Source organism: Squalius cephalus (assembly GCF_949319135.1).
Source record: "Squalius cephalus genome assembly, contig: scaffold_57, whole genome shotgun sequence".
NCBI classification, from domain to species: domain Eukaryota; kingdom Metazoa; phylum Chordata; class Actinopteri; order Cypriniformes; family Leuciscidae; genus Squalius; species Squalius cephalus.
Window position 1 is genome coordinate 58,038 of NW_027645818.1, and position 14,277 is coordinate 72,314.

At 43.0% G+C, this 14,277-nt stretch overlaps 1 protein-coding gene and 1 long non-coding RNA gene across 2 annotated transcripts in view; one reads left to right on the forward strand and one right to left on the reverse strand.

Annotated features, from left to right (window-relative positions):
- The window catches only part of LOC307154181 (uncharacterized protein), a 139,823-nt gene that overhangs the window by 8,427 nt on the left and 117,119 nt on the right, over positions 1-14,277 (reverse strand). The gene's annotated exons all lie outside the window — the stretch shown is intronic.
- On the forward strand, positions 12,026-13,317 carry LOC307154185. Its single transcript, XR_013820296.1, has 3 exons — positions 12,026-12,093; positions 13,102-13,174; positions 13,269-13,317. It is a non-coding gene; the product is annotated as an uncharacterized lncRNA (long non-coding RNA).

Below are 14,277 nucleotides of genomic sequence, written 5' to 3' on the forward strand. Positions count from 1 at the left end.
CCTACACCAAGCACAAACGGTGAATCCTTTGCCCAATATAACGTTAGATGGTCCTTTGCCCAATGTCAGTGGTGGGAACAATGTTTCCCGGGATCGGAGTGTTCAACGCGAAGTTAGCAGGCGTGTTAGTGTTGTGGGGAACGAGGCGGCCGCGGGAGATTTTTACCGCGCTAGCCGTGACCGTGTGCCTCTCCGCAATCGCGGCGACAGTACTGTATTGTGGTGGAGACTTTGTCTAATGCCACTGGGTATGTTAGACGAGGTCGAAGTATTCATAGGGCAGTTAGGGGGCAACGTGGAGGCAGAGTGGGGAGTCGCAATGACAATGACAGTAGTCCGAGCTGTGCACATTCGGCGCGCGCGCGAGGCAGATCTGGCCGTGCCCGCGCGCGCTGCTGCTCGTAGCAGGAGAAGAGGCAATGTGACACGGGGCAGAGGGGCTATTATGCATAGTCTATCGCAAGACCACACCATGAAACACTACAAGAAATGTCACCTGGATGAATAGGGAGTCATTATCTCTACAGCAAAAGCCCTGCAACAATTGTTTTTGTCTGCCATTTATTACACTGTTGATTTACTATCTATTTCCCTGACCATTTAGTAGTGTACAATATGTGTTCTTTTTTGTGTGTTCATGTCCTTGTGATGTGTGCGTCTTTGTCAGCTAAAAAAAAAAAAAACAACCAAATAAACATCAACAAAAACCATAAAAATTCTATAATCCAAGATGGCCGCCGCCATATGACGTCATAATATGCAAATTAGATGGGAAAATGTAATCCCTACATAAACTTTGGGTCATCCTTAATATTTCTCTAATTTACAGAAAGTCTCTATCTTTTATCACTTTTAAGATATAGCCTTTTGAAATTAAGATGTCAAAATCGAACGTTTTAGGAAAAAACCTCTGGCGCCTAAAGGGTTAAGACGGGCCTTGACATGTGCTAGTTTAAGCAGGGGAACCTTCCGTGCCATGCATGATTTCAAACCATGACGTCTTAGTGTATTACTAACAGTAACCTTGGAAACGGTGGTCCCAGCTCTTTTCAGGTCATTGACCAGCTCCTCCCGTGTAGTTCTGGGCTGATTTCTCACCTTTCTTAGGATTATTGAGACCCCACGAGGTGAGATCTTGCATGGAGCCCCAGTCCGAGGGAGATTGACAGTCATGTTTAGCTTCTTCCATTTTCTAATGATTGCTCCGACAGTGGACCTTTTTTCACCAAGCTGCTTGGCAATTTCCCCGTAGCCCTTTCCAGCCTTGTGGAGGTGTACAATTTTGTCTCTAGTGTCTTTGGACAGCTCTTTGGTCTTGGCCATGTTAGTAGTTGGATTCTTACTGATTGTATGGGGTGGACAGGTGTCTTTATGCAGCTAACAACCTCAAACAGGTGCATCTAATTTAGGATAATAAATGGAGTGGAGGTGGACATTTTAAAGGCAGACTAACAGGTCTTTGAGGGTCAGAATTCTAGCTGATAGACAGGTGTTCAAATACTTATTTGCAGCTGTATCATACAAATAAATAGTTAAAAAATCATATATTGTGATTTCTGAATTTTTTTTTTAGATTATGTCTCTCACAGTGGACATGCACCTACGATGACAATTTCAGACCCCTCCATGATTTCCAAGTGGGAGAACTTGCAAAATAGCAGGGTGTTCAAATACTTATTTTCCTCACTGTATATTGTTGGAAACATTATGTGTGTGTGTGTGTATTCTGTGAATTTTAAAAAGCAATTTTAACCAGAAAAATCTAAAATTTATTCCCAATAAATTTTAGAACTATATTCCCTATAGTTTCTCTTGATATCAGTATGTTCACTTTTTTTTTCTTTCAGGGCCCAGATGCCACTGAGTCCTGCTGACTTCAACATTCACACGAGTCTCTGTACATGAACATGGTAAAGTGAAAATCAAACACCTTGGAAATGAAAGGTATGTACAATGTTTTTAGGAATGGCACAAAGGTCTCTGTCTTTGGATCATTGTTATCAATAAGTGCTTTTTTGTCATTTGTTGTGTATATTTGGATTATGTTGTGTTGTAAATAAATCCAAACAATCAAAAAGCCATTCTTTTTTAAATCTCCTCATTCTTTGTGTAAGGTTGCTCAGAATGATAGGGCCTGATAGCTCCTAAAATAGGGCCATTATTGAGTGTCTTTGTCTTTCTCAGGTGTGAAAAGCTTACATATTAATGAGTTGATCACGCCCCCTTCGCATAAAGCTTTCTCACACAAAACACGTCTTAGAAATTTTAAATCAATATATTGTCTTCTCTGAATGAGCAGTCAGGATGATTTTCACATAGTTTTGGAGCAAATATTCTAGGCTACGTGATACAATTTTCAAAAGTCTTGTGAAGAAATAATCAGTAGGGGTTTCATGACCTTATTTCAGTGACACTTTTTTTTTGTATTTTCACAAACCACGCATAAATGTCATTATCTCAAAACTACAAACTTTTACATACATGCTGCTGATATATTATTGTAGCAGAGTTTGTGCTGAATACAGTGTAATCAGACTTTATCCATGAAAATGTCACAAGTAACAGAAATAAGCACAAATGTCAGAGCATGTCAGAACACCTCAAGGACCCAGAAAACAGCTCAGACCCCAGAGGGTTAACTTACCGTTCTCAACAAATGTGTGAAGGAATCCTGTGATTCTACATGTATCTTCCAAAGAGACATCACTGTCTTCCTCTTCGTCCTGTGTGGGCCAGTTGATCTTGTCCAAGACCATCTGCCAAAATATTTTTTAGCAATCAGTTAATGCCTGCTTTTCCTAAACAGCCAAGACAAAATTATTACAATAAACTGCCATATAGATATAGAGAGTCCATATAAGTTGTGTGATTACAGTATGGTCAGGATGTAGTGAGTTTGCAATCCAATTGCCACAAGTGTAGCTGAAGGGAAAAGTAATGGCTGTTTACAGTAACTAAACCTATGCGCTAGTGGTGTCAACAATAATCGATTCGGCGATGCATCGCAATGCGGGGCATGCACGATTCAGCATCGATGCGGCAAAGTGCCATAATCGATTATGTCACTGTTTATTTTCTGGCCTTGAGTTAGACAACAAAGTTGTTAAGTTTCAATTACTTCCGGGACTTTCAAACATCAAAATAACATTTATTAATATGTATTCTTGTCAAAATGACATAGAAACATCTTTTCCTGTTCTATTTTGCCTGGAAACGCTTCCAACACGCTTGCGTGTCGCGTGAAAAATAGGCGTCGGTTCTATTTCTAGCATGCACGTGTTTTCCGCGCGGCTCATGCCGCGCCTGAGACGCGTGTGTCACGCAGGCAGTGTGCAAGCTCTACCTGTTGACATGGGAGCCGAAAAAAACGGACACGCCACGCAGCCAGTGTGTTGCCGGCCTTACGCGGTGTGTAAAACCTGCCACACTAAAATCAAGCACGTTGGCAATACAACTAACTTAAGTTAGTTTAAAAAAACACTTATGTTCACTGCTGGAAAAAGTATTGGCTGTTATTATTGCTCTATTTAATTTCAAATGGTTCTAAAGCAGAGAGAAGAGAAACATTTCTCATTCAAAGCACTGAAAGCAGTGATTTATGTTTTCTTTTTCAGTTTTCAGTTTTGAAAATGCCATATCCAATACCCTGTACCATTAAATTTTATTTTATTTAATGACATTTATGTCAAAGATACAGGAGAGTGATAATACACACATAGCAGCCAATAAAATCTGTTGTTCAATATCTGACTGCTTGTATTGCCTCATGACTGATGAAAAATTTGCCTTGTTGTGTGCAGAATTTTGATGCATCGCAATGCATCGTAGAATCGAATTGAATCGAATCGTTACCTGGTGAATCGTAATCGAATCGAATCGTGAGGGCAGTGCCAATGCACACCCCTACTAAGCGCGTGAACTCGACAATCGACTACTTTGGACTTCAACCGAAAACAGGATGTAAATACAGGTATTTGCGCTGGCTTAAATAACATCATTTTTATCCATTTCTTTCACATCTACTGCAGTCAGATTCACTCGTGTTCACTCTGAAGGAATCACTCACATGACCTGTGCACTTGTAATGACACATCAAGGATGTTAAGAGGCTAAAAGCAGGTTTAAATATTGCCCCATTGAAGTCAACAGGGTGCAAATTTTAAAAAGAGGATAACACGGTGTAGGCAACACAGATTTTTGTCGTTGTTCTCTGTATTGACAGCACTCCAAATTGACAAAAAAATGAGCTCAATGTTAAAATTGACCGGACTTCTCCTTTAAGTGTTTTGCTCAGGGACACAATGGTGGATGGGTCACAGTGGGGGATTGAACGGTCTCTCACGCCAAAGGCATAGTCTTATCCATTGCGCCACCGCCACATAATTGTCTGTCAGTGTTTTAACATCCATTTAGGCCCCAGCCACACTACTGCGTTTTCTTTTCGAAACAAAGGGTCATTCTAAGGTAACATATTTTCAGGTGATCGCACACGGATGAAAACATAGTTATGATGATTTTATTCTATTTCTGCCATGTTCTGTAAATAAAGCCTTTTAATTGTTACACACTGGACCTTTAAATTGAACAATATTCAGGATATGCAGACCTCCACATTTGGGCTTTTGACATTTTGGAATACAAAGAGAAACTTATGGGCTCATATTTAAAACATCACATAGATGCTGTTTGTCATAACATTTGCCCTCTTCTTTTGTTATACATTTTGCACTACAATGTTGATTCAACATCCACACACAAACACACACGATGCTCTTCAACTGTTGGCTGATGGTGGACCTCGTGCCCCTTGTCTGATGTCTGGCTACACATGTAATATGCATAAATTGATACGTACCTCATGCATTCATCACTATGAGCCTTAATACTTGAAAAGAGAATTCTTCTCCACAAGTCACACATTTCTGGACTGGCCCAACCAGCTCACTGCTGCATTCTGGTCCACATATCTGTAGGAGAGATCATTTTAAAATTCCACAAAAAAATAATAATAATAATGTGACCGTCATTCATAGTCTACATTTTTAAGAAGAGAACAGTAGTAGAAACTTAAAGGATCCATATTCAGATTCCTCTGAAGTGGTCAGATAAAAATTGTTGCATGACCAATCTTGAGTTTGTGGTTCCTTTAGATATCGGACATGGTAGCCATCATTGGGATAGGGGATAGGGGATGAGGACCAGTTCACGACTCTGAGTTGTTCCAGATATTTTTAGCAGTTCAAATCCACCCCCCTGTCTGAGCTTAGGATATGCCGCTAAAAGGAATTCTCTGAACTCCTCTGGATTTGTCTGAATACCTGAAAAGAGAAGGCATACTATAACTAACAACTGAAATTTCTCACATAAAAAGTAATTCATGTTTTCAAGGTGACTTTTTTTGTAATCATAAATTCATATACATTATAAAGACATCCACTTAAACAGAGTCTACATTGTAGTCATGATGTCTTATTTACCTTGAAATGTAAGACGTTTCTCCCCTAACCCTGCAGCAGCTAGCCTCTGTTTAACACATCGATTGGGGACTAACTCCACGTTTTTATCGTCAAGACAACAGAATAAATGGGTGTATGAGTGAAGTTGTACGGGTACAGCAGTGGATCGCCGAATTGTCAACCTTCTCCCTCCATGTGCGTATGGGCCAAACAGTCTTGAAACCTCGGCTGTGATTCAAAAGATGAGACCAGACATTTATAAAAGAATGGTAGGAAATAATAATAACTAGGGATGGGGATCGTTAATTTTTATTGATAATGATACCCTTAATGAGACTGCTTAACGATCAGAGTCTTTATCGATTCCACTATCAATACTTTATTATTATTTGGTGACAGTTATTTGGTAAGACCAGACCCAAGGGGCATGAGGTAGGCCTGCACGCTATGAGGAAAATATTCAATGTGCAATAACATTGTTATATATTGAGATGACATATGACTTGCAATAAATAAACATATATTGAAGTATTAGCTGCCTGGTTGTTTTTAAATTAATTATAGGATTAGACTTTAATGTTTTAAATACAGCTAAATGTTGTTTCTAGAGCAGCACATTAATGTTTACAACAGCAAAGTCACTTAATATCTGACATCACAATTGTAATGATTTATATCTGTGTTCCTCTGTCCTGTCCCGTGTTCATCAGTTCCCCCGTTATGTTGATTAGTCTCCACAGGTGTTTCTGATTAGTCACGCCCCTTGTTATCTTGTTTAGCTTGTCTGTCTGTATATTTAAGCCCTGTGTTTAGTTCAGTCTTTGTCAGTTCTTGTTTATTGTTGCACCATTGCGGTTGTTCTGTTCCCCGAGTCTCAGTCCTGAGTTTGCGCTTGTATATGTGAAGTTTTGAGGTTATTTAATAAAAGACTACTGCACGTGGATCCTGCTTCCTCCTCTGCTTCAACCAAAGATGTAACAGAAGAACTGACCTCACAATGGATCCAGCAGTACGCATCCTTCAGCTCCGTCAAGGTAACCGACCACTCGAGGACCACACCCGAGATTTCCTAGACCTTTCACACCTCATCGACTTTCCAGATTACGCACTCATTGACTTTTATTGTTATGGGCTCAATAAACATTACCAGTCAAAACTTGTTAATGATGGTCCTCGAAGCTCGCTTGCTGGATTTATTAACTTTGCCCTTTTTTGGAGCGGTTCATCAGTTACTGTGGGCTTTACAAATGAGGAGCCACGCAAGCTCACAGTATTACCAAACACTGAGCCAATTCACATCATGCCCACTTTAATATTGGCAACTCCAGTGCTCACATCGCTCGCCAGTGCATCCACGCCAGATCCTGTTATGGCCGCTGCCGAACCTGAGCCTCTTCACGTCAGCTCTGCTGAGCCTCAGCCTCTTCATGTCAGCCCTGCAGTGCCTGAGCTACTTCACATCAGTCCTGCCGAGCCAGAGCTTCACGTCACTTCTGCCGATCCAGAGACTGTTCACGTCACTTCTGCCGATCCAGAGACTGTTCACGTCACTTCTGCCGATCCAGAGATGGTTCACGTCATTTCTGCTGATCCAGAGATGGTTCACGTCACTTCTGCCGATCCAGAGATGGTTCACAACACTTCTGCCGATCCAAAGATGGTTCACGTCATTTCTGCTGATCCAGAGACGGTTCACGCCAGTCCGGTTCACGCCAGTCCTGCCGAGCCTGCACTTCACGCCAGTCCTGCCGAGCCTGCACTTCACGCCAGTCCTGCCGAGCCTGCACTTCACGCCAGTCCTGCCGAGCCTGCACTTCACGCCAGTCCTGCCGAGCCTGCACTTCACGCCAGTCCCGCCGAGCCTGCACTTCACGCCAGTCCCGCCGAGCCTGCGACTGAGAACGTCATGCCCACCGAGCCTGCGACTGAGAGCGTCATGCCCGCCGAGCCTGCGACTGAGAGCGTCATGCCTGTGACTGAGAGCGTCATGCCCGCCGAGCCTGAGAGCGTCATGCCCCCCGAGCCAGAGCTTCCTTCGCCGCTGGTTCCGTCCAGCCCAGAGTTTCCTTCGTCGCTGATCCCGTCCAGCCCAGAGTTTCCTTCGCCGCTGGTCCCGTCCAGCTCAGAGCCCTCTTCGCCGCTGGTCCCGTCCAGCTCAGAGCCCTCTTCACCGCTGGTCCCGTCCAGCTCAGAGCCCTCTTCATCGCTGGTCCTGCCCAGATCAAAGCCCTCTTCATCGCTGGTCCTGTCCAGTCCTGACCTGCCCTCGTCGCAGACCTCATCCAGCCCTGACACGCCTTCGCCACTGGACTCCTCCTACCCGGAGCCTAAGTCCGTTAACCTCCCCAAGAAAATTGGGGGGGGGGGGGGGGGCAATAAGCCTTCACCGCCATGGCCACCCGAAGGGTCCTCTTCGCCGTGGCCACCCGAAGGGTCCTCACCGCCATGGCCACCCGAAGGGTCTTCTCCGCCTTGGCCACCCGAAGCGTCCTCTCCGCCGTGGCCACCCGAAGGGTCCTCTCCGCCGTGGCCACCCGAAGGGTCCTCACCGCCATGGCCACCCGAAGGGTCTTCTCCGCCTTGGCCACCCGAAGCGTCCTCTCCGCCGTGGCCACCCGAAGGGTCCTCACCGCCATGGCCACCCGAAGGGTCTTCTCCGCCGTGGCCACCCGAAGGGTCCTCACCGCCGTGGTCACCCGAAGGGTCTTCTCCGCCTTGGCCACCCGAAGGGTCCTCTCCGCCGTGGCCACCCAAAGGGTCCTCACCGCCATGGCCAGCCGAAGGGTCTTCTCCGCCGTGGCCACCCGAAGGGTCCTCACCGTCATGGCCACCCGAAGGGTCTTCTCCGCCTTGGCCACCCGAAGGGTCCTCTCCGCCGTGGCCACCCAAAGGGTCCTCACCGCCATGGCCACCCAAGTTTGTGCTTGTATATGTGAAGTTTTGAGGTTATTTAATAAAAGACTACTGCACGTGGATCCTGCTTCCTCCTCTGCTTCAACCAAAGATGTAACAACAATGCTGAGTGACATTTAGAAATCAGTCTGTATCAGTCCCTCCTCTTCCTCCTCCTCTCTGCTGTTATTCACTGGCTGCAGGTAATGTTACCAGGTAGAACTAAGCGGCTGGTTTGTCTCAGCCAGCAGCTGAGTTTTTAAGACTACAGACAGCTTTCTATTTAGACTGTTTTTAACGTTTGGCTAATTGGCAAGCTAGCGTTAGCTGTGCTTGTAAATAACATACAGGATGAGAGACTGGGGACAGAGATAATTAATCCTTTCTACATGTTTACCTTACATTCTCTCTTTGGCTCTCAACGAAGGCGGTCGCATTTTCTTCCCCTCCTCTCCCTTATCTCCCCTGCTTTGCTGCTCTCGTCTCGTCTAGTCTACGGTCTTGTACTTTGAGAGACTCTCTCCGCACTGCTCTCCAAACTAAGAAATTATGGATTTGATCAACTGGTCTCTCAACGCAATTGACACCATCTTCTCGACGAGAAGCTTGGGTTCGGGGGAACCTAACTGCCCTGCCGGAACGTTCGCAGCTGGCTACACGATGGATGCGTGGGAGAAGTGGCAGGTTGTGTGTCTGGCGGCTCTTTCCGTGGAGGACATTGAAGATATCTACCTATTCTACCTATTATACCTATTTGACAGAACCATATTAGCCCGGTTCTGTCAAAACTGCATTGGCTCCCTATTAAACATCGCATAAATTTTAAAATATTGCTGATTACTTACAAAGCACTAAATGGTTTAGCTCCGCAGTACTTGAGCGAGCTCTTAACGCATTATAGTCCGTCACGTCTATTGCGATCTCAAAATTCCGGCCAGTTGATAATACCTAGAATATCAAAATCGACTGCTGGCGGTAGATCCTTCTCCTATTTAGCACCAAAACTCTGGAACAGTCTTCCTACCATTGTCCGGGAAGCAGACACACTCTGTCAGTTCAAAGCCAGATTAAAGACACATCTCTTTGGCCTAGCATTCACATAATACATTATAGACTTCTATAATTTAATGTTAGGCTGCATAGATTAGGTCAGCCGGAACCGGGAACACTTCCCAAAAATCCTGATGTACTCGTTACATCATGAGAAGAATGGCATCTACGCTAATTTTAGTGTCTGTGTTTATCCTGAGGTTTTCCTGCAGCCTGCCGGATCCAGGCCGTATCCAGATCTGATGAAGGACCTTCGCCTCGACCGATGACAACGCAGTGCTGAAGTGCCAACTAGTCTCTCCCTATGGAGGATCCCTCTACCACTCTACAGATAAGGCGTTGTCGGGAAATTCGTTTCGCGTTCCTACCCCAAAGCAACAAAATAAAATAAAATTCTTTATCAAAATTTATAAGGAAAGACAAGTACTTTGTTTAGGCTTGGCTTGTAGGGAATTCCAAACCTGCGTATTTTCAAACGCACATAACTATAGAACCCATTCTAAATGCGCATGTGAACGCCATCAGCGTTTCTCACAGGTTCGCGTTTAAAGTCTGTGTAGAGGGAATGGTGTCGTCTTAGCGGCCCCTAATTTAATAACAAATGATCGTTGCGACGGAAGCAAATCAATCAAAACTAACTTTAGATGGAAAATAACTTAACTCTGCTATAAAGCCAAAACAATCTCTGTTACCTTAAATTATACGCTTATCTCTGTGAAGCTGCTTTGAAACAATCTACGTTGTTAAAAGCGCTATATAAATGAAGATGACTTGACTTGACTTGACTATTCGGAACCATGATAACAGGTTTTCTGCTGTTTGGATTAGGCATTGCCCTGGTTTATCGAGGAATTAAGAAGACGGTGACAGCTGTCCAAAGCCCCACAAGGCTGCCCGTCATGATTGAAGCAGTGGGCAGAGCTGTCAGCACTCAGACTGTGACTATGAACCACAATATGGATAACATCATGGAGAAGCTCACAGCTTTGCAAAGGCAAATGGATCGTTTCGGAGACCAAAATGGACCAGGAGCTGTGTAAATTGGAATGTGGCTACTCGTACCAAGACCAAACAACCCCAATCTTATCTACTTTCGGCCCCCCTCAACCAGCACTGGCCTTGGCCTTGGCTGCTGCTGGAACAACAACTCCTCCAGAAGAGCACTGCAGCGAGACGCTCTTGCGTTCCTTCCCCCACACCCCACAGACACCTGCTGATTGTTGACTCTGTCTGGGACCTGACTCCATGGCAATTGCTGTGTATCGCTATGACATCCTGCGGACTGAGGCACCTAGATTAGGATGCCAGGCGTAGCGACTCTCCAGGCCTACACATACACAAACTCTTACATGTATACAGATATGCAATCACCCCCCCCCCCCCCCCCCCCAACCCCCCATCCCTCGCCTTCGACGCTTTGTACCACCAGTCTGACAGGCGGGTCTGTGACCAGCGCCTGAATGGCTGCAGGACCGGATGGCTGCTTGCCTGTGCTGGGTTACCTCCATCCCCCACTCCCCTCCCCTGTTGCAAGTCTTGTGTGTTCATGTTGTGTACTGATTATGTGCTTATGTTGCTGAGGTGTTTTTTTACTGTTCCCAAACTGTACTCCTACAGGAGCATAGTCTGGGGGTTGCCTTTTTTTTTTTCTCCTCACTTCTCCTCATGTTATGCTGTATTTTTTTTTTCCCTAAATTCTCTGTCTTCCTGTTCTGTCTACCCCCTTGTCATATTGTATGTATGTTTGTATGGACAGGTTGATGGCTAATTTCGCTGGTACTTGTGACTAAGTGACAATAAAGGCTACTACTACTACTACTACTACACACAGGTGTACTGATAAAGTATTGTCTTTTTACTCGCGAAGGTTTTATTGCACATAAGGAGCGTAGCTGTCGGCAAATTGAGCAGTTTGGAGCTAACTTAACTTCCCCGTCTCCACAGCGATGAAGCGGTGTCTGCGTCTCTGCAGGGCGCTGTGTGCGCGACAGAATGGAGGCGGAAGCTGCAGCCTGATAATAAACAGTCCCAGGCCCGTTTAATACCGCGTTTCGGTGCCATCATTAGAAACATTGATAGCAGTATCCGATAAGCTCGGACCTTATTGATTTTAGAGAAAGTTTGGGTCCTTTCAGAACCGGGTCTCGATCCCCATCCCTAATAAAAACTATACTGCACCCGATGCTGCACAAAAAGATATGCAATGTTAACTTAGTGAACGCCACATGGTTGGTAAATTTAATTAAAGTTAATACATTTGCAGATATTATAAGTTAGGTAGTTAATGTCATTCAAATGCGTCTGTTAACATTTGCTAACGTGAAATCACTTTATGTGGTTGCACTGGGTGTTAGGGTTGATCTGAAGGAAGTTAGAGTAGAAACTCACTGCTTTCGAGCTGGTCACACTGTAAAAAATCCAACTTGCAAATTGTTTACTCACCTTAAGATTATAAGTTGAGTGGGCAAATGTTTGAGCGCAATGTTGAGTTAACTTATAAAAACTATTTAACTGCATGTTTAGTACTATTTGTCCAATGAACACAAAAAAATAAGTTGAGAAAACTTAATGTTTTGATTTCTGCGCTGGAACGTTTAACTTCCCACCATCGCGCATGCGCAGTCTGTCTCTATGTACGTTACACGGGGTTTCCTCCTTCAACCACGCTATCGAAGGGACTGGATTCATCTCTGAGGTAAGTTTTATTTTGCTTTATGAATGAAAATAAGCTACATTGATTGCAGACATATCTGTTGGTAAAATATAGTATTATGTTAAAAGATATTTTCTGTGGAGACGATAAGTGTCTATTGTTAGAGATTATCCGCGTAGCACATGGCTAACTTACTTAGGCCTAACTATTGACACCTAACGTTAAAGTGAGGAAACATGCTTGAATGAGAAAAGACAAGAACGTGCACGAAGTTTAAAATGTTAAGCGCAGTAAGTCGTTAAAAAAGACTCAAATCTGGTGCTTGCGCTGATTGAGACAGAAGAGAGCTGTTTATCTCAGACAGAATGTGAGTGCGAATTCAGTTATCTTTCACGGCTTATTGCTAATTAATAGTGAAATACACACAATTATTTCAAAAAACCCTCTGTGTGTGTAGTATTCATGTAAATCATAGACTGTAAAAAATAGATGTAAATACAGTCGGCTATGTCTTAAGTGAACAAACAATGTTGTAAAATCCAGATGTTTCAGTATTAAATCTGTGCAATAGCTCTTAAAGTGACAGTAGTCTATTCAATTTAAATTCAATTTCAAGTTTATTTGTTATATAGGCCTATATACAAATGTCAGTGACAATTTGTACATGCTTAGGTTGAGGCTCAGGCATTCTACAGTAGTGCAATATAATTCAATATAATACAATTTAGAGGGGAAAAAATATAGGCCTATATATGCTAAACAAATGTTATGTTAAAAATACGCATGTTTGCTTTGTATATTAAATAATGTTTAAAGTGAAAATATGTTATCTGCCGCTGTCAGTGTCCTTCCTGTTAATCAACGAAAGACAAAATCGCTCACTGCTCTTTAATAACTTTTGTATTTTTAAGGAAAAAATGAATTAATTTTTTTTCACATTTGATTATTCCATTTCTGTAGTATTTTTACTATATGTAAATTAACCTACTGTAACTGTTTTTTTTGTTTGTTTAATATGAATCTTTGTTATGTTGTATTTGTCCCTTTTAGACTAAAGAACATCAGTACAGCAACAAGAACCTCTGATGTGCTAAAACAGTGGCCTTTGTTTTTGAAAGATCAGGTGAGTTTATCATTTTTAGTTAGTAGAACTGAATTAACGTGTAGGCCTACACTTAATTCTTACTGTTTTAACAATGTTTTTTTTTTTTTTTCAGGGTCTGTGCTGAGTATTACAGGTTTACACAAACTAATCAGAAGAGCACCTTTTTCTGTTAGTTAGATGAATACACATCTAATTGTACAAAACAAGTGGTGGAGCGTATATGATGAGATGAAGATCCTCCTAGACCAACTTAATCATCAGGTAATTATTTTGCATGTGGTCATATCTCTCTGGTTAAAGGCTGAATTTTGCCATCTCCTTTTCAAGGTAATTCCCATGCTTCTCTTTGGATATAACATGCATAGCTTGTTCCATATTTGTTTTCTGTCTTTCAGACACAGAAACTACAATGTGCTTGGTCAAAGAAAGGCTACAACTCTCAGAGCTCTACCTTTGTTTATGAGGGAAAAGTCAGGAAACATCCTGAAGACTTGCCTGGTAAGAAGATGTGTGTCACCAGCATATACACTCACACTTGATATAATTTCACCTGTTCACCAGATCCCCATGACGTTGTGCCACGTGTAACTATATTAAAGGAATAGTTCACCCAAAAATGAAAATTAGCCCATGATTTACTCACCCTGAAGTCATTAGGTGTATATGGCATTCTTCTTTCAGACAAATACATTTGGAGTTATATTAAAACGATTCCTGGCTCTTCCAAGCTTTATAAGGGCAGTGATATAGTGGCAGACTTGAGGGTGAGTAAATCATGGGCTAATTTTCATTTTTGGGTAAACTATCCCTTTAATACTGATATGGCATCTAACAGCACAGGTGCAGGAAATTGGGAGATGTATTCTGTTTATCAGTTTTAGTTCTATGGCTGAATTTGAACAAGCTTAAAAACATGACCACCTTTACTTTTCAAGTGAACGTACATGAGCACATGTTTAGGGTCACTCTGTGGTGTAACGTAATAAAAAAAAAAAAAAAAGTTATGTCAATTTATTTTCTACTGCAGGACACAGAGCCAGAAGACATTCACAAGGGGAGAAGATGAGGATCTTAACTATCATTGAAGATGATGTTGCAACTGTTCCACTCCAGCCCAATTA